This window comes from Nerophis ophidion, linkage group LG04, assembly GCF_033978795.1.
Source record: "Nerophis ophidion isolate RoL-2023_Sa linkage group LG04, RoL_Noph_v1.0, whole genome shotgun sequence".
Classification (NCBI taxonomy): Eukaryota; Metazoa; Chordata; class Actinopteri; order Syngnathiformes; family Syngnathidae; genus Nerophis; species Nerophis ophidion.
In genome coordinates this window covers 34,362,509-34,387,002 of record NC_084614.1, presented here as the reverse complement: position 1 = coordinate 34,387,002, position 24,494 = coordinate 34,362,509, and the positions used below count along the sequence as shown (strand labels likewise).

At 43.1% G+C, this 24,494-nt stretch overlaps 1 protein-coding gene and 1 long non-coding RNA gene across 2 annotated transcripts in view; one reads left to right on the top strand and one right to left on the bottom strand.

The window, feature by feature from the left end:
* flrt1a (fibronectin leucine rich transmembrane protein 1a) overlaps window positions 1-24,494 on the top strand; it is a 194,438-nt gene that overhangs the window by 135,290 nt on the left and 34,654 nt on the right. The gene's annotated exons all lie outside the window — the stretch shown is intronic.
* Window positions 16,775-17,812, bottom strand: LOC133550557 (uncharacterized). The gene is made up of 2 exons (XR_009806313.1): window positions 17,519-17,812; window positions 16,775-17,390 (listed from the first exon to the last, which is right to left on the bottom strand). It is a non-coding gene; the product is annotated as an uncharacterized LOC133550557 (long non-coding RNA).

Here is a 24,494-nt window from a genome sequence, read left to right as displayed (position 1 = left end):
CATTCGTCAAAAGGGAAACAACGAGAATGCGGGCTCCCGTGGGTGTGATAAAAAAAGTTAGCGTGTGCTGTGTATTACCTGGCCGTCAAGTGAAGACTAGGCAAAACATTGAATGCATTTGGACTGGCAAAGCAGACTGTATCAGTTATTGTCCACCATGTATGTCACGGACTCAACGTCTAGGTCCAGAAAAATAAAGTCACCAAAAAGGAATGGACAATGACGGTGAAGGCAAAAGAGTGTGGAGTGTCCTGACCAGATATCCAGATCCCAAGATTGATTGTTGTAAAATGTTCTTTGTCACATTGTTTACTTTTACTTGTCCATTAAAGATTTTATTAATGTGGTGGGATTAATAGGTGGGATTTACACTGGATAACCTTTGCCGGCTTAGTGGAGAAAGGGCCTTAGATTGTACCTAAACAAAGTAAACGGACCAAAGTGTAAACTCTGTGTGAGCGCAGTCCATCGGGGGCCAGGATAGGAAGGAGGGATTGCTCCCAAGTCCGGCTGGATATGAAGAGACTCGTGTGAATACGCCCACAGAAAAGTGGAAATATGAGGAAACCTTCCAGACATTCTGTTGTAAATTGAACATCCTTCAGAACTAATAGGTGCTTTAAAGGCTTGACAAAGATATGAGGGATGCAGTTAAACCCAGCTGACATGGAGCAATAAAGCCTACGTGTCTGCTCTGCGACACCAATTTGCGCACATAGTCAACCAAAAAATGGTGTGTCCAGTAGATATGAACTACTTTGTCCCAGATTCCTAAACGTCTTCATGTTGTTTATCAACTTGAAATCCCTCAATCACACACTAAGGACTTTGCACTAATCCTATTTCTTTGTAATTCTCCAATCATATCCAAATGTAAGACCTGTTTCAAAACATGTCCTGTTTTGAATCCAATTGACCTAAGATTGTGGGGTTAAAGTGCATAAGCAGATGATGGATGACGCAGGAGAAGACCCCCTGCTGTAAAGTGCGGACTGCCAATGATCCTCCGGAGCCCTGAAGGCCGCTTGTGTGTTAATTAATCCACCGCTGTGTCAATCACCGTGCGCGCAATCATCTCCAACATTGTGCCGGGATAATATTTATGTCAGCATTAACATAAGCTGTGTGCATACAGCGGTTATCTTCGCACAGCAACATTATAGCACACTGAAATGAAGTTTCTGCAAAAGTACTTGCATTAGTTTTATTGATTTAACGAGCGTGTCATTCATTTTCTATGTCACATAACTGCTGTCGTTTCCATTTGGACCACATTTGATTAGACAGAAGGGGATTGGAACTGGCTGTATTTATTGTTTCAGCATCCCAGGAGAAGCCATTTGTTCTCTCGGATGCAGCAAGGACGATATGAGGACTGTTTAAAATGGGATCAAGTCAATGTTGCATTTAGAGAGCGTAGACGTAAAGAGAGAAAGTGGTCAAAAAAGACGAGATTATGCAGGGAAATGAACCAAAACCATTTGTGTCTTTTTCCAAATACCAGTGAGGAACAGACTGAGCTAAAAGACAACTTAAGGAAGCTTCTGTGCGTGCTTTGTAAATTTATGTTAGAATGAGCAAATGCGTCATCACACCCACAAGCCAAATTTTTAAGGCGTGGTGATTTGTAATTAAACTTTGAACTTTGTTCCTAAACATGGAAAAGAAGTAGAACACAACTGTGAAATACGAGGTGTGTCAGAGAAATTTCAGGACTGGTGTCCCAAAAGAAATAAAATGGTGCTGTGCTTTGGCTTTTTGCAATTATGCAGTCATGGTGCATTATTTTATCATTTTTTTTACCTAATATTGTGTAATAACAGAGCATTTTGTGGTAAAATTCCTGAACGCATAATGTTGACGCATATTGTAATACATTTTTACATATTGCAAGCATTTTCCAAAATACGGGTGATGCACTTTGTTTAGGAATAAAATCCAAAAATTTGGAGCATTATGTAATAAACGTTCAAATGTGATGCCTTCAAATTCGAAAAACTATTACAGCAACACAAACATTTAATCTTCATAAAAATTGGATTTATTTGGATTTAATTTAACTTTACTGATCATAATAGAGAATGTAATTGCGAGTTACACTAATAAGGTCTTACTGACATGAAAATGACACATCCACAGAAATGTTGGAAGATATGGATTATTATGCTATGATGGTTATGTTAACACTATTCTATATGATACCAACATTAAAAAAATAATAATGCAAGTATGAGACAGAAAAGGTAGATTTCCATCAATGGCCAATTGCAAAAATGTGACGAAAATCTTAATATTTTATACAAAACTGCAACAGTCAATATTTGATTTAGGTTGACCAATCAATCAAACTTTATATATACGGCACTTTTCATGCACAGGCTGTTGCCACTTAAAGTGCTTTAGACCAGTAAAAACCAAGAAAAACAACTAAGAAAACAATGAAACATCCTACTAGATTCTAATGAATGAAGATTAAATGTTTTGTGTTGCTGTAATAGTTTTTGTAGTTAAAGCATCAATTTTGATGGATTATTACAAAAGGCACCACAATTGTGTATTTATATATATATATATATATATATATAGACACACACATCTGTCACGCCCAGGAAATCACATTTTGTTTTGGTCATGTTATGTTTTGTTTTTTGGACACTTGTTTCCTGTTTTGCACTTCCTCGTTTGTTTTTGTTCTCATAGTAACTCATTAGTTTCCACCTTGTCTCCAAGTCACGCCCCGGTCCTCATTCCTCAACACCTTGATGCCAAGCCATGCTATTTTCCTCATGCTCTTGTTGAGTAAGTTTTTGTTTTTGTTATCTCTCAGTTGTTTAGTTTGGTTTTTGTGTATAGTCATGCCATTGTGCTGTTTTTGTTTTGAGTAGTCCAGTTTGTTCTCCGCCGTTGTGCACGCCTTTTGTTTGCCTTTTTGTACTTTTGTTAGAGAATAAATAAAAATGTACTTACATTCACGCCTGGCTCGTGCCAATTGTCCTTTGCGTTGGAAAAACTAAATATCCCATTGTCCAAGTCGTGACAGCATCTTAAAGTGCAGCACCCAAGGTATTGCAAAATGCGTCAAATTTTATTGCAAAATATGGTACAAACCTTTTATTACAAAAAGCATTACAATATTACATAATTTTCCATTATTACATGATGTGCTGTTACAGGGCTGTCCCTTTGCTGATAACCTTTGAGCAAATGTGCAGGTTACGATCCTCCCCATGCTGACAAGTAAAAGCAAATGATAGTCATTGAATTAAAGAAATTATCAAAAAAACACAAACAAACGAGGAATGCAGCTGACTTGGTGAATAATTGACACCTTACTGCGCATGGAGAGTTGAAATATTTTTTTAAACTGATGACATTTATCCATAAAAATATGGAGAAGCTGCTGATGTTGTTTTTGGCGGCGAAGCAGCTGCGTGGAGATACCGTAAAAGTTGGCTCTCCAAAACAAATGCTATGCGTTATTATTTCATACAATATTTTGGTAACACTTTAGTATGGGGAACACATATTCACCATTAATTAGTTGCTTATTAACATGCAAATTAGTAACATATTGGCTCTTAATTAGACATTATTAAGTACTTATTAATGCCTTATTGTGCATGGCCTCATTATACAACCAGTAAGCCATTAACTTCCCTCAATAACCTCAGAATTATTGCTTATTAGTAACCCTAACCCTAACCCTTATATGTTCCCTTAGTGTCTAAATAACTCCAATTTAAGTCTTTGTTACTTTAATAAGCAACTAATTAATGGTGAATATGTTCCCCATACTAAAGTGTTACCAATATTTCTTACCTAAACGTTTGTTTTACTTATCTAAAATTAAAAGCAGGTCACATGTTTATATGCTAGCATGCTAACTTTTATCCATCCATCCATCCATTTTCTACCGCTTATTCCCTTTCGGGGTCGCGGGGGGCGCTGGCGCCTATCTCAGCTACAATCGGGCGGAAGGCGGGGTACACCCTGGACAAGTCGCCACCTCATCGCAGGTGCTAACTTTTAATACTTTTTAAATAATTTTGCAGTCGAACATCTTTGAATCACATACTGTAACTTGGTACTTTACACATGTTAACTGTAAGCATTAACATTGTCATTTTAACTGTTCTAGATCATTTGGAATACATATGCTTCAGAGTCATATAGCTTGATAATTGATGCAAACCTAGCTGTTAGCATGCTAAGGTTAGTATTTCAGTTTGGCCTGTGCATTGTTAACATTGGGCCACATTCAGCAACCGTTCTTGAGAACAAATTTTGTTCTTACACCCTCTTACAAAGTTTTTAAGGATATTTGTGTATTCACCAATGTTTTCTTAGCTGGCATTTTGTTCGTAGGTAAGAACAAAATCTACGAGTGCTCCAGAGCACTCTTAGGGTGGCCTATTTGTTCTTAACTGTGACAAGTTCCCTTACTTCTATTGTCTAATGTCGAATTATAATCATAGATAGATAGATGGATAGATAGATATAGACAAGACAGACAGACAGACATATAGTAAAATCAGCAATATATATATACATTTCAAAATACCGTGTGCGTACATACACACACGCACACACACACACGCACGCACTCACACACACTCTTGCTGCTACAGCAAGATGCCGTAAATCGTGCCCTGGAGAGGGAGTGCATATTTCACGACTATGTTTTGCTCGAAGTGACAAATATTTATTTGACCCATACAAGTCTACCTCAGCAGTCCCCCCTTTCTTAAACTTAAGCTTTGACATTGTGTATTCACTCCGCAGGATAATACGAATTTCTGTTCTGTAATCTGTTTGTGTTTTCTCCGTGTGTCTGGTGTTCGGCTTTCCCGCCGGAATTTTGCCCTTACATGGGGAATTAAGGGTGTTTTCCAATGCAAATTACGAAATTAAGGGTGTTTACATATGCATATTTGGGAAATAAAGGCGTGGTTATATGCAAATTATGAAATACACGCACGCGCTAACCATTTGGCATTCAGCAACTTAAGAACAACAGGTGAGAACAATTTGGGCGTTTAAGAACACGTCATGAATTTGAATGGACTCCTCTCAATGAGCTTCCTGCAGACCTGTGAAGTGAAAACCATTTCAGGTGACTACCTCTTGAAGCTCTTTGAGAGAATGCCAAGAGTGTGCAAAGCAGTAATCAGAGCAAGGGCTGGCTATTTTGAAGAAATTAGAATGTAAAACATGTTTACAGTTATTTCACCTTTTTTTTTTTGTTAAGTACATAACTCCACGTGTTCATTCGTAGTTTTGATGCTTCAGTGACAATCTGCAATGTAAATAGTCATGAAAATAAAGAAAGTGCATTGAGTGAGTCGTTGTGTCCAAAACTTTGGCCGTACAGTATGTGTTCCTTTCTTACAATAGGAATCATGAATGCAAAATTACAAAAAAGAACAGTTCCCCTTTAAGAATGTTCCAACTTAGGAGTGTTTTGAGATAAGAGCTGTCTCTCGGCTAATTGTTATGCTTTAAGTTGCAAGCAAAACATTGAGTTACAAGCATCCCAACCATTAATTGGCATAGTACTGTAAATGCCACAGTGAACCCCATAAGATATGCCCACAACATCTTGACTAACTAACTAGCATTAGCATATAGCAAGACATCAACATCACTTCGTTTTGAAATTTAAAATTAAAATCTAACTATTTTTAGATGTAATTATTGCTTTTTGCCACAATAAAACGCTTTGTTTTTAAATAGTATTTGTTATGTTTCAAAGTAATATATAGATAAACCAAACATTTTTGTTTTACATTTCCCTTTCATGAAATAAAAGAAACGATACACTGACCAGACCTGCTCTACAGTCACTTTGTTTTTAGGCGAGAAATGAATAGAAAGCCAAGTTCAGACCCACTGGCATAGTGGTGGCTAGCATCCAGAGGCATTTCAGTGGCAACTTCATTCTGTTGTTTTTGTAAGATTGATGATAATGTCACAGACTTCTTATGACACAAACCAAAAAGCTCTATTTGCCCGTGTTACCCGTCACACACACACACGCACGCACGCACGCACGCACGCACTCACTCACACACACACACACACACACACACACACACACACACATACACACACTAAAAATGTAATCTGACTGTGGTTGGAGTTTTCAAAACTTTGTTCGTGGACAAGTGGCCAAAATGCATAGAAGAATATGCATTCTTAAACTATTCCTGTTCTTATGGACATGGCCCTATTTTTGGAGAAAAGGAAACCTACAGTATACTTACACGGACTACTTTAAGTAGGGTTGTAAAGGTATCATAACTTCAATACCAAGTCGATACCCATCAATCCATCCATATTCTATCGCTTGTCCCTTTCGGGTTGGCCCCAACATGCCAAATATACGTCGACACCTCCTTTTTTTAAAGGCCTACTGAAACCCACTACTACCCAACACGCAGTCTGATAGTTTATATATCAATGATGAAATATTAACATTGCAACACATGCCAATACGGCCTTTTTAGTTTACTAAATTACAATTTTAAATTTCCCGGGAGTTTCGTCTTCGAAACGTCGTGTAATGATGACGTGTATGCAAGACGTCACGGGTTTTTAGGAAGTATGAGCGCTGCACACACACATAGCTAAAAGTTGTCTGCTTTAACGGCATAATTATACAGTATTTTGGACATCTGTGTTGCTGAAACTTTTGCAATTTGTTCAATTAATATTGGAGAAGTCACAGTAGAAAGATGGAGTTGGGAAGCTTTAGCCTTTAGCCACACAAACACATGGTGATTCCTTGTTTAAAATTCCTGGAGGTGAAACTTTCCTATGGATCAGAGTGCGGTCAAGTCAACATGGATTCCTACCAAATGTCAACCAGCAGGTTTCGGTGAGAAAATTGTGGTTAAAAAGTCAGTTCTTACCGGAGAAAAGCTGAGCTTGTGCCGTCCATAGCTGCCATAGACTCCCCTGAGACACTGCACGTCAACACACCCGTGGAGACACCCTTCCGACTATCAGGTACTATTTAACTCACTGAAACACTAGCAACACAATAGAAAGATAAGGGATTTCCCAGAATGATCCTAGTAAATGTGTCTAAAAACATCGGAATCTGTCCCAATGCAATCGCGTTTTTTTTTTTTTAGTCCGTCGCTATCAATATCCTCAAACACGAATCTTTCATCCTCGCTCAAATTAATGGGGAAATTGTCGTTTTCTCGGTCCGAATAGCACTATTTGTTGGAGGCTCCCATTAAAAACAATGTCAATATGTGAGGAGCCATCAAGCATGTGACGTCATCGTCTGCGACTTCCGGCAGAGGCAGGGCTTTTCTCTTAACACCGAAAGTTGCGAATCATATCGTGGATGTTCTCTACTAAATCCTTTCAGCAAAAATATGGCAATATCGCGAAATGATCAAGTATGACACAGAGAGGACCTGCTATCCCCGTTTGAATAAAAAAATCTCATTTCAGTAGGCCTTTAAGTGTTGTCAGTACCGAATATAGCAGTCTTTCCTCAACGCCATGTACCTTCAGCTCTGAGAATGGATTTTTTTTTAAAATGGGCCCATATTTTCCCAAATATTTTCTTATTCATGGAAGATTATAACAAATGCAAATTTGGCTCTTCCAGTTTGCCCTGGCTCATTAATAAATCATATGGTTAATGGTATGATTCAGTAATCAAATACAAGCCATCATGAAAGTATTTCCCATGCGTGCAGAAAACCTCCAGAATTGTGCAACCCGACCCTTATCACTTCTATAAGTGCTCAGAAAACACAACCTCGAGACATTCTACAGTCGTTTGGCAAAACTTTGAACATCACTCCTTTACTTACTTCGGCAGGAAAGCAAAGTGTGGCCTGGGGGCCATTTGCTAAAAGCAGCTTTTTTGTATTGGCCTGTGGCACACTGTGGAAATGAAAATAATAGAGCAAAATAGATAGCACAATGAGAAAGGGAAGAAATGTTGATACCACAAAGACTTGTCTTTAAATATACAGTATGTTATGGCCTTTATGTACTTAAAGACTTCATGCCACTGCTGTTCTTTTTAGAATATAAAATAGTTTAATACTGTTATGTAGGAGGGCAGCACGGTGAAAGAGGGGTCAGTGCGTCTGCCTCACAATACGAAGGTCCTGGGTTCGATCCTGTGCTCGGGATATTTCTGTGTGGAGTTTGCATGTTCTCCCCGTGAATGCGTGGGTTCCCTCCGTGTACTCCGGCTTCCTCCCACCTACAAAGACATGCACCTGGGGATAGGTTGATTGGCAACATTAAATTGGCCCTAGTGTGTGAATGTAAGTGTGAATGTTGTCTGTCTATCTGTGTTGGCCCTGTGATGAAGTGGCGACTTGTCCAGGGTGTACACCGCTTTCCGCGAGAATGCAGCTGAGATAGGTTCCAGCACCCCCCGCAGCCCCGAATGGGACAAGCGGTAGAAAATGGATGGATGGATGGATGTTATGTATGAGCATATTTATCAGCACAGTATTGTTTGTTTTGATATACTGTGAGGCTAACAAACACTGATGTTCTTTTTTTCAATGGATAGTTACCTCTAGGCCAGGGGTGTCAAACTCATTTTAGATAGGGGGGCACATGGAGAAAAATCTACTCCTGAGTGGGCCGGACTGGTAAAATCAGGGCATGATAACTTAAAAATAAAGACAACTTCAGATTGTTTTCTTTGTTGAAAAACTAGAACTAGCACATTCTGTTAATGTACAAATCATAATGTTGTTTTTTTTTTTTTTTACACTTACACATTGAGGTGAATAGTATTATATCTTTATTTTTCACTATTTATACTTTCTGAATAAATTACGTAATAATGTTCTTCAGTCAACTCATTTATATCAAAACAAAAAAATCCCCAAACAAATTACTGTATGCTATTTTTGCAGTTTGCTCATTTTCCTCGACCGGTGCATCATGTGGTTTATTTTGTACATATATAGCCTCATCTACAAAGATACAAATAATTGCTATTGCAACATCCAGTAGACACATATAGAAAAGCATTTTTTTTTAAATTGAAAAATGTGGCTCCTATTTATAGTTAGCAATCTCAACCCGCAGGCCGGATAAAACCTGTTCGCTGGCCATACGTTTGACACCCCTGCGCTAGGCAGAAGATGTTGAATCAAAGTGATCTTCAATACTTGACCGTTTGAAACAGTTTTCATTAACGTAGAGAATTTAAATGTACTTGACAAGCGGTAGAAAATGGATGGATGGATATTTTTTTTAAATTGTAGTATCGAAAGGGTTATGAAAAACGTTGAAATTCGTAGGTATCATAACAACCAGTCTATAAGTTAGGGTATATCCAAATTTAAGACTAAATATGAAGTGGTACAGTTTTACTACAAACTAAGATTTGTCTTCCCTTCCTACACAAAGCTGCAGTGTCTCAGGGCAGAGGAGCAGGTCCTCTTGTAAGGGATTTACCTGTAATCTGACTATGGCTGCAATACTGAGCCAAACGAGTTCAGGGGCAGCAGCAGAAGAAAGAGCATTGAACTGGACTGCTTGCACTGCTGACAGAACACGTTACAAGGCTGTAAAGTTAAACATGTCGCAGTGCTCTTGAGCTAAATAGCAGGTCACTTGAGGGCTCTCTAAAAGCTGCCCACCCACCAGAAAGCAACCTCTAAAACATGAAGCTACACTTATTTCAAGCACTCTATATTTCCCTTCCAATCCTTGACCTTTGCACACTGTTTTGAAACTATTCTATTACCCACAGCACTGGTGCAGTAGGTTCCAACTCAATGCCATTTATATTTTATAGGCATTAACGTTTTAATCAAACATATTTAGCATGGCTTATAATCATAAGGCTGGCCTGACTGCACATGAACTGAACTAGTGCCTGTTAAATGTAATATGATGTGTGCTTTTGTGCGGATTTACATACTGCATCCGGAAAGTATTCACAGCGCTTTACATTTTCAACACTTTGAGAGAAGCATCCGAGATTAAAACCAATACTTCTTATACAACCTAATGGAGTTTGAGAGGTGCTGCAAAGAGTAATGGCGAAACTTGCCCAAAGGTAGCTTGTGCCATGCTTCTGGCATCGTATTCCAAACGACTTGAAGCTGGAATTGCCGCCAAAGCTGCATCAACAAAGTATTGAGCAAAAGCTGAGAATACCTATGTACAAGAGATATTTAGTTTTCTTTAATTGTAATAAATTTCCAATATAATAAAAAAAACAAAAAAACGTTTTACATTGTCATTATGCAATATTGCGTGTGAAATTAAAAGAGCAAACTGAATTTATTCAATTTTGGAACATGACATAACATAACGTGGAAAAAGTAAAGAACTCTGAATACTTTCCAGATGCACTGTATACTTTTGTGTCTGATTACGAGCTAGCACAACTTTGTGAGTAACTCCCCAAAAGGTTCTAAAACCCCTTATAATATATATATATATATATATATATATATATATATTTATATATGTATATATGTATATATATATATATATATATGTATATATGTATATATACATATATATATATCACCAGACTTCAGGTTTGTTTATTCGGTTGTTAATTTTGTATAAAAACGTTTAACCGACATGACCATAACTGAAACATTTTCAAATGGCAACTTTATGGCTTTAGGAAAAACAAGCAATGGTAGCCAGTAACCGTTTATTTTTTATGGTTTAAGTTTATTTCGAACATGCATACAATTATAGCTCAATTATAGAATCACTCAATTCTGAGTAAAGAATTAGAGAATCATTTAAAAAACAACACTACAACACATTACTAGTACTTTGTTGCACACCTCTTGCTTTTATTACAGCCTGCAGTCTTGACGTTGCTTAGTCGTGGAGCATTTTCCTCAATTTTCACCACATACTTTCAAATGGTTTGAGAGCTCGACTATTTGCAGGCCATGACATTAACCGTGTGTATTTTTATTCAAGGAAAGACTTTACTGTTTTTGCTTTATGACACAATGCAATGTTTTGCCATAGAAACACACACACACACACAAACACACACACACACACACACACACACACACACACATTCAAAACTGCTTTCGCTCTATAGAATAGAATAGAATAGAATAGAATAGAAAAGTACTTTATTGATCCCTGGGGAAATTCAGCACCACAGTTCGCTCACAATAAAACAATGATGATAATAAATAATATAATATATATAATATATTATATATATAATATATGAATAATATAAATATATTCTACGTATATTCGCCATTTAAGTGCAGTCAAGAAGGAACATATGCATTATACAGTCTGATGGCTGTCGGTATGAAGGACCTCCTGTGTCGTTCCGTGTTGAAATCTTGTTCCTGGCACCTTTTCTCAACATGAAAACTAGTATGTTATACACTGTGTATGTGTAAGTGGAAAAAATACAAACACCGGGTGGACTTATTGTGTTTCATTCCCCAAGCAGAATGATGTGCACAGAGAATGACTCCATTTTATTAAGGTGGGATATATTCCTGGAACACACGTAACATGGGTATGACTGCAAAATAATCTACCATGTTCACTAATTGGCTTTGCCGCAGTAGAACTCAGATGGAGAGAAAAAATAGGAATAATACCAAAAAGTGTTATCAAAAGGAGTGAGGAAAAATAACTGTGGAGCCAAAAACAGTGTGAAAAACTGTGGAGAGGAAACAGTGTTAACTGTTTCCTCTCCACACAAAAGGTGTGGAGAGGAAACAGATAACACTATACCGCAGCGCCGGTATAGTGTTATCTATTCCTGTGCGCAGAGCCACAGGAATCGAGAAGCGTGAGTGAAGCCAAAGCAGAATAGATGAATCTGACTGGAAGGGTGAACCATAAGGAATCTACTGACACTGAGTAAATGGATTGGAGAGCTTAAGTATTAAGGTGAAAATGAGAATCAGGTGTGCGCAAAGATGGATAAGCCCTGTGACCCAAAAACTATGCACTGCAACAAAAAGCGGACAGGCGGCAGCAGCCATATCATTACAGTCCCCTCCATCTATAAGACAAATCATGGCGGCCTACATGGTTTCTCAGGACGGACAGAGTGGAAGTCACGCAGAATAGATGGATGAGGACACAGGATGTGGAGACCTATGAGTGCTCTTTAGTACCGCACCCTTCCCAGTTGACCAGATACCGAACTCCCGTGCCCCACCTTCCGAAGTCAAAAATGGCTTACACATGGTGTAAGCTGGGTGACCATCGATCATGCGCGGAGGACTAGGCGTCGAAAGAGAGCACAGCGGACGGGTGGTAGCGGGATTGAGGTTGGAGACGTGAACCCCTGGATGTCGCTTGATGAATTGGGGCAGCTGGAGTCCAACTTCCGCAGGGCTTAGAATCCTGGTGATTGTGAAAGGCCCCACAAACCTGGGAGAAAACTTTCTGAAAGAGCCAGCCAATGGTAGGTTTCGAGAAGACAGCCATACCTCTTGTCTAGGTTGATATGTGGGAGCAGGTATGCTGTGGCAATCCGCCAGCCGTCGGTTTCAGGAAGCCGTTCGAGACAGAGCCGCTCCAGTACCACGCCACACCCAATGAGATAGGCGAACGTGCTGGTGGACGAAAAGGAAAGTTTGTATTCGATGCCTTGACAAAAAATCGTAAAGCAGGATCAAGGTGCTCAAGGATTGCTGGATTAGTAAACATTTGTTTTAGCGAAGAAAAGGCGGCCCCAGTTTCTGGGATCCTCTGCAAAGGTATCTTACTGGATGTAAGCTTGTCAAGGGTTCAGCTTTACTGCTAAAGTTGCAGATAAATCGCTTATAGAAGTTAGCGAAACTCAGGAACCTTTGTAAGCGCTTCCTAAATGTAAGAGATGACCACTTCACCATTGCCTGGATTTTGGCAAGATCAGGTTTGAGATGACCCTTCTCCACGATTAACCCCAGAAACTGAAGCGGTACGACGGAGAAGGAGACGGCACTGAGACAGCGACGTTGCTTAGCTTGCTGCGAGTGTGGCAGAGAAAGACGTACAGAGGCTGGGTTGATAATGGAAACTAATCCACGTAGCGCGGGGCCAACTTTTGGGAGGATACAGGTAGCGGGAGGTCCTTGGCCCGCAACATCACCTGCTGCCCGGGCTGATAAGATGGCGGTGGGATGCTACGCCAATTGACGCTGCGGCACATCCTTTCTGAAGTAGTCCTCCAAACGTTGTGGCAGCGATTAAGGTGGGCTCGAGTGGAAGGCACTTGATAGTCCAAGAGCACTCAGATGGAGACATGCCCATGGCAGAGCTTGTCATGAAGTTGTGAGCATACGCCACCCAGGGTAAGTACTTGCTCCAGGTTCTGGGCTGGCAGGCAGCCATACAGCACAGCATGGTCTCAACGCACTGGTTGGACCTTTCCGCTTGACCATTGCTCTGAGGGTGGTAGCCAGAAGAAAGGCTGACCGTGGCCCTGATCCCCTTGCAAATGTTCTGCCAGACACGGTAAATGAATTGGGGGCCATGGTCAGACACGATGTACCGAGGATTGCCATGAATCCTGACCATATGCTGGACGAGTAGATCCGCGGTCTTGACGGAGGAGGGAAGTTTGGGAAGGGAGATGTAATGTACTGCCTTGGAAAACCTGTCAACACTAGTTAAGCTCGTGTTTTTACCTTGGGAGGTACGGAATCCGGTAACAAACTCTAGGGCGATACGAGACCAGGGTCAGCCGGGAATAGGTAGGAGACACCATAGGCCCGCCAGGGTGCCATGGGTAGCCTTGTTGCGGAAGCAGGTGGCGCACGCGGCGACAATTTTCTGGGTTTCAGATTCCATGGACGGCCACCAGAAACATCGCCGGATAAATTCTAAAGATCTATTGATTCCGGGATGGCAGGATGCTGGAATGACTCCAGTCCAATACCTTGGTTTGAAGTTCCGGCCTGGGTCAGAGCGCAGGGCCGTCTTTACCAGGCTCTTGATCTCCCATGTCGCCATGCCCACTATCCGAGCAGTTGGAAGGACAGGCTCCGAGAGAGGGCGTCAGCCTTCGTGTTGCAAGAGCCTGGTCCCAAGGAAAACGTATAATTGAATCGACTAAAAATGTGTGCCCAGCGCGTTTGACGGTCATTAAGTCTCTTAGCTGAACGAATATGGATGAGGTTCCGGTGATCCATCCGGACTAAGAATGGGTGTTTGGCCACCTCCAGCCAGTGCCTCCACTCCAGCAGCGCATCGTGAATGGCCAAAAGCTGTCTGTTCCCAGCATCGTAATTCTGTTCAACAAGGGATAAATGTCTAGAAAAGAAGGCAAATGGGTGTAACAAATTATCCAGCCCAGAGCGCTGGGATAGTACTGCTCCGATCCCGGAATAGGAGGGGTCCGCCTCCATTGTGAATGGGCTGTCCAGTTCAGGGTGGATCAGAACTGGTGCTGAGCTAAAGCGGTTCTTTAGCCTCAGGAAGGCTCTACTGGCCTCCTATGAAAAGGAAGAGAGCGTAGAAATGAGTGCATGGAGAGGGGCAGCTACCCGGCTGAAGTCCTTCATAAAGCGACGGGAGAATCCTGCAAACCCAAGGAATCGCCTAAGTTTTGTGCGGGTGGTGGGTTAGGGCCACTCCATCACTGCTTTGACTTTCTTGGGGTCAGCTCTGATGGGTCCGGGTGAGTCACAGTGCTCGTCTGATCGACACACTGATTAAGGGTGCCGACATTGGCAGACAGCGTCTGGAAGACGGCAGTCAAATGACGCAGTAGCTGGTCGTGATTATCAAGAGTCTGTCTAAAGCCAGTGAGTGCAGAGTGGAAGTGTTCCTTTTCTGGCCTGTAGATTTTGTCACAATCGGCTGAGTAAGACCCCAACAAAAATAATAAGAATAATAAAAAGTTTGTTCAAAAACGAGTGAGGAAATATAACTAAGGATGTACACAAAAGGTGTGGAAAAACAGGAAATGCACACCAAAGGTGTGGAGCGGAAACTGTTAAAGCCACAGAAAACAACAAGAAAGAACGCGTAACAAACTGCAAAAGTGGTGTCATCTCCATCTTTACGTAAAGTGATTTTAAATGTTTAATTGTCCAATTATTTGTCATTTGTGTGTATTTTACATTGTTATTTGCATATACAAGTATCATTATTCTCTATAAGATATGTGTTGTGTTAATATTTTTGTGGTTAATTGGATTTATAATAAATACATATGTAATGAAAAATATGACATTTAGTTCACAAATAAATAACTAAATAAAATTTTAAAAAGTATAAATAAAAACAAAAAAATAGAATAACAAACAATATATGAAATTTTGTTACGATTCATTCTCTATTCTTTGTAAACGGATTATAGAGATTTTTTAAAATTTTTTTACAGTATGCTTGATAATCAATAAAACACTGTGTAATATGTTTGTATTCATATTAATGCTTTTTTTTTTTACGATTTAATCTCCGCCTGACTTTTTGTAACAAAATCCGAACAAAATGGAGTACTACTGTACGATTATCACACTGAAACTTCAAAATGAGCAAATGTTTGTAAAGTATGCTCGATAATCAATTAAATACAGTACTTTATTTTAACCATTGGTTTTCCAATAAAAATGATCGATAGCACAAAATATTTACAAAGGATATTCACTAATTGTAAATACATGTTTTTATTACAGTTTATTTTATTTGTATATGAAGACATTAATCATACTTTTGTGGAGGATGTGGTGATTTAAGCACATTTCCTGTCCTTCAAGTACAGTACTCCACAGCAAAACAGCTCCGCTATTACAGAAAAAAACGCACACTTGCACAAACAAAAATTAATAGGCCATGTTTCCCCATCTCAGAGCCCTTGATTTATATCAGTCACCGCCTTAACTGTCATGTTTTCTGTCCACCCTTTCACATGTCCAATCTCCCCATCTACAAGGAGGTACATAAACATTGCATGTAAGATAAGCTGTGGGCTTGCTATTATCTTTTCCCTGCTGTCAGTAAAGTGGATCTGCTGACGCATCTGCTGCCCCTCTAGTCACCCAAAATCCCAGTCCCTCGATTGCCCATTTATTTCTCTCTTAGGGTCTTAATGGAGAGATGGGATTTAGAGGTCCTTGATCAAAGCTTCTTTGTGTCCCTCTCTCCATCCTGGCTTTTTTTTTCTCATTTGTAAATTGATCCAGTCTTGGGTTCCAGTATTAGATTGGGGTTGGTCGCGTGTCCTGTATTTTCCCTGAGGCGACTGTCTGTCTCCTAAGCACATTAACCCGCATCCCAGGATGCTTTGCTCCCCATGTGCACTGAGCAAAAATGTAGACATTGTCCACATATGGGTCAGTTTCCACAGCTTCATCATGTATTTGAAGCATAAAAACAACAACTACAAACGCACATGCACAAAGTTAGTCCGCTGCTGTTGTCAACTTTCAGTCAAACAACAATTTTGAGAAACCAGAGATGTCATTTTTTTGCAAAACAAAATCAGAGAACTACTTTTCAAACTGCTGTACTAATCCATCCATCCATCCATTTTCTACCGCATATTCGCTTTGGGGTAGCGGGAGGCGCTGGGGCCTATCTCAGCTAAAATCGGCGGAAGGCGAGTACACCCTGGACAAGTCGCCATCTCATCGCAGGCTGTATTAATCCCAACTGCTCTTTGCAAGACTTCATCCTCAATCATCTCTCCTTTTTAAAATATTACTAAATCTCCTAATGCATTCCTTTTTTATCCTTCGTGTCTGATGCTGAAATCTAAACATTTATACTTTCGTAGAATGGAATGTCTTGCCTGTTGGATCATGAGTGATGTCATAACATACATTTTTTAATCAGATTTAATTTGATTCTTCAAATATTAATGGAGTATACACTGAACAAAGATATAAATGCAACACTTTTGCTTTTGCTCTTATTTATCATGAACTGAACCCAAATATCAATGGACACAAAAGATCTATTTCAAATATTGTTGACAAATGTATTGAAATTGGTATTTGTGAGCACATAAGCCAGGTACCTCACAGGTGTGGCGCTGTAGTGGCTGCTGGTTGCAGGAGCTCTGTGCTCGTGTGTGTCCTCCTCCTGGGTCCTTGATGTTTCCCACTTGTTTTTGTGTGTTTTCTGCCCGTTGGTTCAGGCCCTTTTGGGACTGCGCAACAAGGGATGGCACTTTGGTGACGCATGCAGTGCTTTTTGGAGATTGTTTGTGAACTCTTGGATCCACCTTGGGAGACTTTTGGCCATGCCCGTATTTGCACGGAAAACCCACAGTTGGCTTTCTGCACACCGGAGTTTGCGTAAATAGACCGGAGGAGATGCAGAGGAAGAGACAGTTCTGCGGAGCTGACCATGAATGTTGCAATGGCTAAATGAGCATGTACCGAACACTTCGGTCTCCCTGGACGCATTCTCGCTTTTCCGTGTGGACTGGACATCTGGCACAGACACAAAGGGGCATAGAAGCTGTATGATTTATTATACTGTAACAAGGGAATGGCGTGTGTGAACTAGATCCAAAAGTGTGTTTGTAAGTCTATTTGTGTGATAAGCTGTAGTGTGTTACCTAATGTTTAAGCGAGAGAAGTCCAAAGGGGCTAGGCAGAAAGTCAGGGCGAATGGCAAGGAGTCAGAGGATCGTGTCCAAGCAGGAGGTCGAGGATCGAGGAGGCAGTCCAGGAAGCAGGGGGTGACAAGGAATGATGAAACACACAGCAACGTCAACGCGGGAACCGAGGTCTGCAGAAGGATCGTCAAGGAAGACAACGGGACAAATCAAACATGAGGAGGAAAAACAGAGAGCAAAGGGTGCACATAGAGCATAACGTGACTGCTTACGGAACACAACAGAAGACAACGTTCTGCCGTGGGATAGCAAGTTGTGCAGGCTTTTGAAGGCGGGTTTAATCATCAGCTCCAGGTGTGCAGATTGCCGGCGATTGATTGCAGCTGCTCGCTGCCACCGGACTCAGCGCAGCACACAGATGAATGCACACAGATGAATGCGCACTGACGCGCGCCCGGGCATCGACAAATTAGTTGTATTTATTTGTTTTTACTTTTGTAGGTACATGTAGAAATTGATCCGCTAACGTGGCAGCTGGTTACATCTGCTGTGCTACTTTAATGTATTTTATGTTCTTTAAAAATGTCCCCCTTGTTTCACATATTCTTTACCTTATTTTTTGTTGACTTTTTGTACCTGCACTATAACCACAAAATTTCCCCGTTGTGACAAATAAGGTCTACCCCGTACTATCCCATCATTAGACAGTGTGATTAGTGCACAGATGTGCCTTAGGCCCATTCTACACTAAGCCAGATAAGTTTATCCATGGGTAAATCCCACCTAACCTTATCCATGTCCCCACACAACAATATCACCGTTTAAGACCCCCTCACCCGTTTGTCCAGCGGCGCAATACGGCCTAGTACGCATGGGCGTAAAACATGCGCGCATCATAGCCACCTCTGACCTGGAAGTGTATTCTTACCCTGTTTTTCAATGTAGACAACTGCCACATTTCTTTTAACAGTAAACCTTGCTTGCCTCACCATCAGCAGATGTTAGACTATAGTAGTGAATCACACCTGAGCCATCATACATGAATCATATCTTTAATGGATTTGTGAAAATAAACAATGTGATAAAGAACATTTTACAACAACCAACAACAGGACAAGGTGCTTGTAGGCTGAAATTGGCGGTCGTACTTGACGGCCACAACCACTTCATGGCTTCACAATAATTATGGAGTACAAAACTAGACGTTGAGTAATCGCTCGACAATACATCACGGACAATAAGTGACAGTCTGCTTTGCCAGTCCAAATGTATTCAACATTTTTGGGATTAAAGGCCTCACCTTTTCTCCTCCAAACATATTGCCGGGTATGGTGGCTAAACAGCTCAATTTTTGTTTCATCTGACCACAGAACTTTCCTCCAGAAGGTCTTATCTTTCTCCATGTGATGTCAAATGAAACAAAAATTAAGCTATTTGGCCACAATACCCAGCAATATATTTGTAGGAGAAAAGGTGAGGCCTTTAATCCCAGGAACACCATGCCTACTGTCAAGCATGGTGGTGGTAATATTATGCTCTGGGCCTGTTTTACCGCCAATGGAACTGGTGCTTTACAGAGAGTAAATGGGACAATGAAAACGGAGGATTACCTCCAAATTTTTCAGGATAACCTAAAATCGTCAGCTCGGAAGTTTGGTCGTGGGCGCAGTTGGGTGTTCCAATAGGACAATGACCCCAAACACACTTCAAAAGTGGTAAAGGAATGGCTAAATCAGGCTAGAATTAAGGTTTTAGAATGACCTTCCCAAAGTCCTGACTTAAACATGTGGACAATGCTGAAGAAACAAGTCCATGTAAAAAAAAAAAACATTTAGCGGAACTGCACAAATTTTGTCAAGAGGAGTGGTCAAAAATTAAACCAGAAGCTTGCCAGGAGTATGTGGATGGCTACCAAAAGCGCCTTTTTGCAGTGAAACTTGCCAAGGGACATGTAACCAAATATAGAATAGCATAGAATAGAATAGAATAGAAAGTACTTTATTGATCCCTGGGGGAAATTTAGCACCACAGTTTGCTCACAATAAACAGTAATAATAATAAATAATATATAACATTATACATGTAATATATAATATATGAATAATATAAATATATTCTACATATATTTTACATTTAAGTGCAGTCAAGAAGGAACATATGTGACGCTTGTGTGGCATTGTAATGCCGGATTGGTTCTTCCGGGGATGCGTCGAAGCGATGAACACAACAAGGTAAGTTATAAATGGATTTATTAAATAAACAAATGGCTTAGCGTAAAAGCTAGCGAGAATATACATACAAAGATGAAGGTCGAGAGTCGTCACTGTTGCGCGTGGGCAAATTAGGATCCGAGAATGAGTGAACAGAAAAGGTGAGCTTAAATAGGAGGGTGATAATTATTAGCAGGTGTGCGGGGCGAAACTAACAGGTGGACTGATGTGTAACCATAGTGATGGACAAAAACAGGAAATAAACGGGTCAGACAGAATGAAAAAACAAACACGTGAAGATCTGAGCAGCAGATCGCAACAGTATTCCCCCCCAACAAAAGACAGATACCAGATGTCTTAAAAAACAAACAAAAACTTGAACCCCCTCCCCAAAACCAGAAAGTTCACAAACGAAGGGAGGGCGGAGGGAGGCCACGGTGGAGGGTCGCCAGATCGCATGTCCCCGAATCCACCGAGGACACATCATGTGGCGGCGGCGGGTGGAACGCTGCTGCCGAAAAAGTTTTGGCGGGCGACCTCGAAAAGGCCACATTAGTGGCCGCCTCGCAGGATGAGGTGCCCGGCGAGGCGGACGACCCGGGCACGGCCACATCCGTGGCCGACATGGAGGAGGGAGTGTCTGGCGAGGAGGATGACCTCGCAGAGGCCACTCCCGTGGTCGACGTGGTGGACGACGCCTCAGCACCGAAATCCCAGCAGGCTTGGAAGCAGCAGACGAGGGTGCGGGGACTGCAGCCAAAGCAGGCCCGAGTGCAGCTGGCGAGGATGATGCGGGTGCTGCAGCCGAAGAAGGCGTCGGAGGCGGCCTGGGAGCCGCAGGAGTCGTCGGAGGCGGCCTGGGAGCCGCAGGAGTCGTCGGAGGCGGCCTGGGAGCCGCAGGAGTCGTCGGAGGCGGCCTGGGAGCCGCAGGAGTCGTCGGAGGCGGCCTGGGAGCCGCAGGAGTCGTCAGCGTAGAAGCAAACGGCGACGTCGTAGAGGCAGGCGTATTAGTCGTCGGCAGTGCTTGGCGGCGTGGAGCTGGTACCGGCGCTTGGCGGCGTGGAGCTGGTACCGGCGCTTGGCGGCGTGGAGCTGGTACCGGCGCTTGGCGGCGTGGAGCTGGTACTGGAGTAGGCTCCCGCCCTGTCGACACAGTTGTAGGCTCCAGCCCTGTTGTCGACGTTGGTGTGGGCTCCAGCCCCGTCGTCGACACTGGTGCTGGAGTAGGCTCCAGCTCTGGAGCTGGTACTGGAGTGGGCTCCAGCTTTGGAGCTGTTGCTGGAGTGAGATCCAGGCTAAAGTCTGTAACTGGTATGAGAACCAGTTCTGGGTCGGAGGCTGGTGTGAGAACCAGGTGGGAGTCTAGTGCTGGTTTGAGAACCAGGCTAGAGTTCAAAACTGGTGTGAGAACCAGACTAGAGTTCAAAACTGGTGTGAGAAACAGGCCCGAAAAAGCTGCTGGTGTGTGAACCAGGCGAGAGTCGAATTCTGGCGTGAAAACCAGGTTAGTGTCATGTGCTGGTGTGAGAACCAGACTGGGAGCAGGTGTCGGCTTCAGCCGAGGAGCAGGTGTCGGCTTCAGCCGAGGAGCAGGTGTCGGCTTCAGCCGAGGAGCAGGTGTCGGCTTCAGCCGAGGAGCAGGCACAGGGGTCTGCCGAGGAGAACTAGGGGACTGGCTGTGAGCAGGACTAGGACTATGATGAGTGATAAGACAAACACTAGGACTCGGGCAAGGACTTGAGAGAGGACCAGGACTTACAATCACACTAGTGCTTTGAGAAGGGCTTGGGCAACGACCAGGACTTACAGTCATACCAGGGCTTGGGCAAGAACTAGGACAAACGGTCAAACTAGGGCTTGGGCAAGGACTGGGACTAACAATCAAACTGGTGCTCGGGCAAGGACTAGGACAAAGACTAGGACTTACAGTAACACTGGGGCTCGGACAAGAACTTGGGTAAGGACTAGGGTTCGGACGGAACACAGGTGGAGGAGGTCTACAAGGCCGTTGAGACTTGGCCGGGGGAAAAACAGGTGGAGGAGGTCTACAAGGCCGTTGAGACTTGGCCGGGGGAAAAACAGGTGGAGGAGGTCTACAAGGCCGTTGAGACTTGGCCGGGGGAAAAACAGGTGGAGGAGGTCTACAAGGCCGTTGAGACTTGGCCAGGGGAAAAACAGGTGGAGGAGGTCTACAAGGCCGTTGAGATTTGGCCGGGGGAAAAACAGGTGGAGGAGGTCTACATGGTGGCTGTGGTTTAGAGGGTAGTATCTGTGCTACCTCCGTAGCACAGCTATAGGTCATAGCCCCTTCCTCCAGACGGGGATCCCAGACCCGTTCCCTATGGTCAGGGACTGACCTTAAGGGAGGGTGGTGGGAGGCTTGGAGGCGGGCCGACTCCTCCCCTTTAATTTGTCCAGAATTTCCTTTAGAAAAGGGAGGAAACACCTTGGACTTGGCCGGAGAATGAGGTTTTAAAGGAGGTGTAGGAGAAAAACTAGGTGACTGAGGTTGACTAGAATAATAAGAAAAAATATCCTGATAATTCTGTATCTTGTCATGAATGTTATTGATATTCAAAAAAGGTTGGGAATGAGAATTACTGTCCACAATATAAAAATCTTCTGAAAAAATGTCATCAACAGAGGCCGGTGTTGCGTCACCGGTGGGCGTTCCCCAATTGACGTCATCGCTTGTGTCAGAAAAAGTGTCATGGCAGCTTAAGGAATGATTTGAAAAAAAACAAGCAGGATTACCGGTAATGACGGGTGAATCCTGGACGGGGTGAAACTTGCTGTGTCCATGGGGAGGAATAAGTGGTGCTGGAACATTACTGCCGTGCGGGGGGCCTCTCCACTGGACCCCCCGCCTCTTCGGGGCAGCGCGAACGGCTTCGGAGGGGACTTCAGGCCCACAGTCAAGTCTTTCCTGCTCCCAAGCCACGAGCTCCAACCACAAACCCAAGTCGAAGGGTTCCTCCCGTGGTTTCGACGCGGAAAAACATTTTGATGCTCGGATCCTACTGTGACGCTTGTGTGGCATTGTAATGCCGGATTGGTTCTTCCGGGGATGCGTCGAAGCGATGAACACAACAAGGTAAGTTATAAATGGATTTATTAAATAAACAAATGGCTTAGCGTAAAAGCTAGCGAGAATATACATACAAAGATGAAGGTCGAGAGTCGTCACTGTTGCGCGTGGGCAAATTAGGATCCGAGAATGAGTGAACAGAAAAGGTGAGCTTAAATAGGAGGGTGATAATTATTAGCAGGTGTGCGGGGCGAAACTAACAGGTGGACTGATGTGTAACCATAGTGATGGACAAAAACAGGAAATAAACGGGTCAGACAGAATGAAAAAACAAACACGTGAAGATCTGAGCAGCAGATCGCAACAACATATGCATTATACAGTCTGACGGCTGTCGGTATGAAGGACCTCCTGTGTCGTTCCGTGTTACGTTTAGGGAGTCTGAGCCTTCCACTGAACATGCTCATTCTCTCCGCCAGGTCCGAGTGTAGTGGGTGGGAGGTGTTGTCCATAATGGCTAGGAGTTTTGCTAGACTTCTCCTCTCTAACACCACCGCTAGAGAGTCTAGCTCCACTCCCACCACGTTACTGGCCTTCTCTACCAACTTGTCCAGTCTGTTTGTGTCCCACACTCTCAGCCCGCTGCCCCAGCAAGCCACGGCGTACAAGAAGGTGCCCGACACCACCGACTCGGAAAACATCTTCAACATCTTTGTACAGACGTTGAAGGATCCTAGCCTCCTGAGGCCTTTCTTGTAGAGGGCCTCAGCGTGTTTTGACCCATTTAGCTTGTTTTCGATGTGTACGCCGAGGTATTTATAATCCTCAACCATGTCCACATCGACCCCCCTGATGGAAACCGGGGTCGCCGGAGTATTCTTCCTCCTTCCCAGGTCCACAACCAGCTCCTTGGTCTTTGTCACATTGAGCTGGAGGTGGTTCTTTCCACATCATGTGACAAAGTCATCCACCAGTGCCCTGTATTCCTCATCATCACCATCCTCAATACACCCCACTATCGCAGAGTCATCAGAAAACTTCTGAAGGTGGCAGGACTCTGACTGATAGTGGAAATCGGTGGTGTAAATGTTGAAGAGGAAGGGGGAGAGGACAGTACCCTGCGGGGCCCCGGTGTTGCTGACCAGCCTGTCAGACACACAATCCTGCAGTCGAATGTACTGTGGTCTGTCAGTCAGGTAATCTGCAACCCAGGACACCAAAGGGGCCTCCACCTGCATCTTCTCCAACTTCACACCCAGTAGCCCAGGCCGTACAGTATCGAAAGCACTGGAGAAGTCAAAAAACATGACCCTCACACTGCTTGCAGGCTTGTCCAGTTTGGTGTGGGCTCGGTTCAGCCGGTAGATGACTGCGTCCTCCACTCCCAGTCGTGGCTGGTAGGCGAATTGGAGTGGGACCAGGTGGGGCTTGACTGTAGGGCGGAGTTGTTCTAGGACCAACCTCTCCATGGTCTTCATAATATGGGAGGTTAGCGCCACCGGCCTGTAGTCCTTTGATGCGCTGGGTTGCGTCCACTTGGGGATGGGGACCATGCATGAGGTTTTCCACTAAGGCTCATGTGGAAAATGTGCTGGAGCACACCACACGGCTGTGGGGCGCAGGCTTTGAGCACCCTGGGGCTCACGCCGTCAGGACCCGCGGCCTTGCCTGTGTGTAACTTATTTAGCAGTGCATTCACCTGTTTTGCAGACGGACACACTGTGGGGGGTCTCAGGTG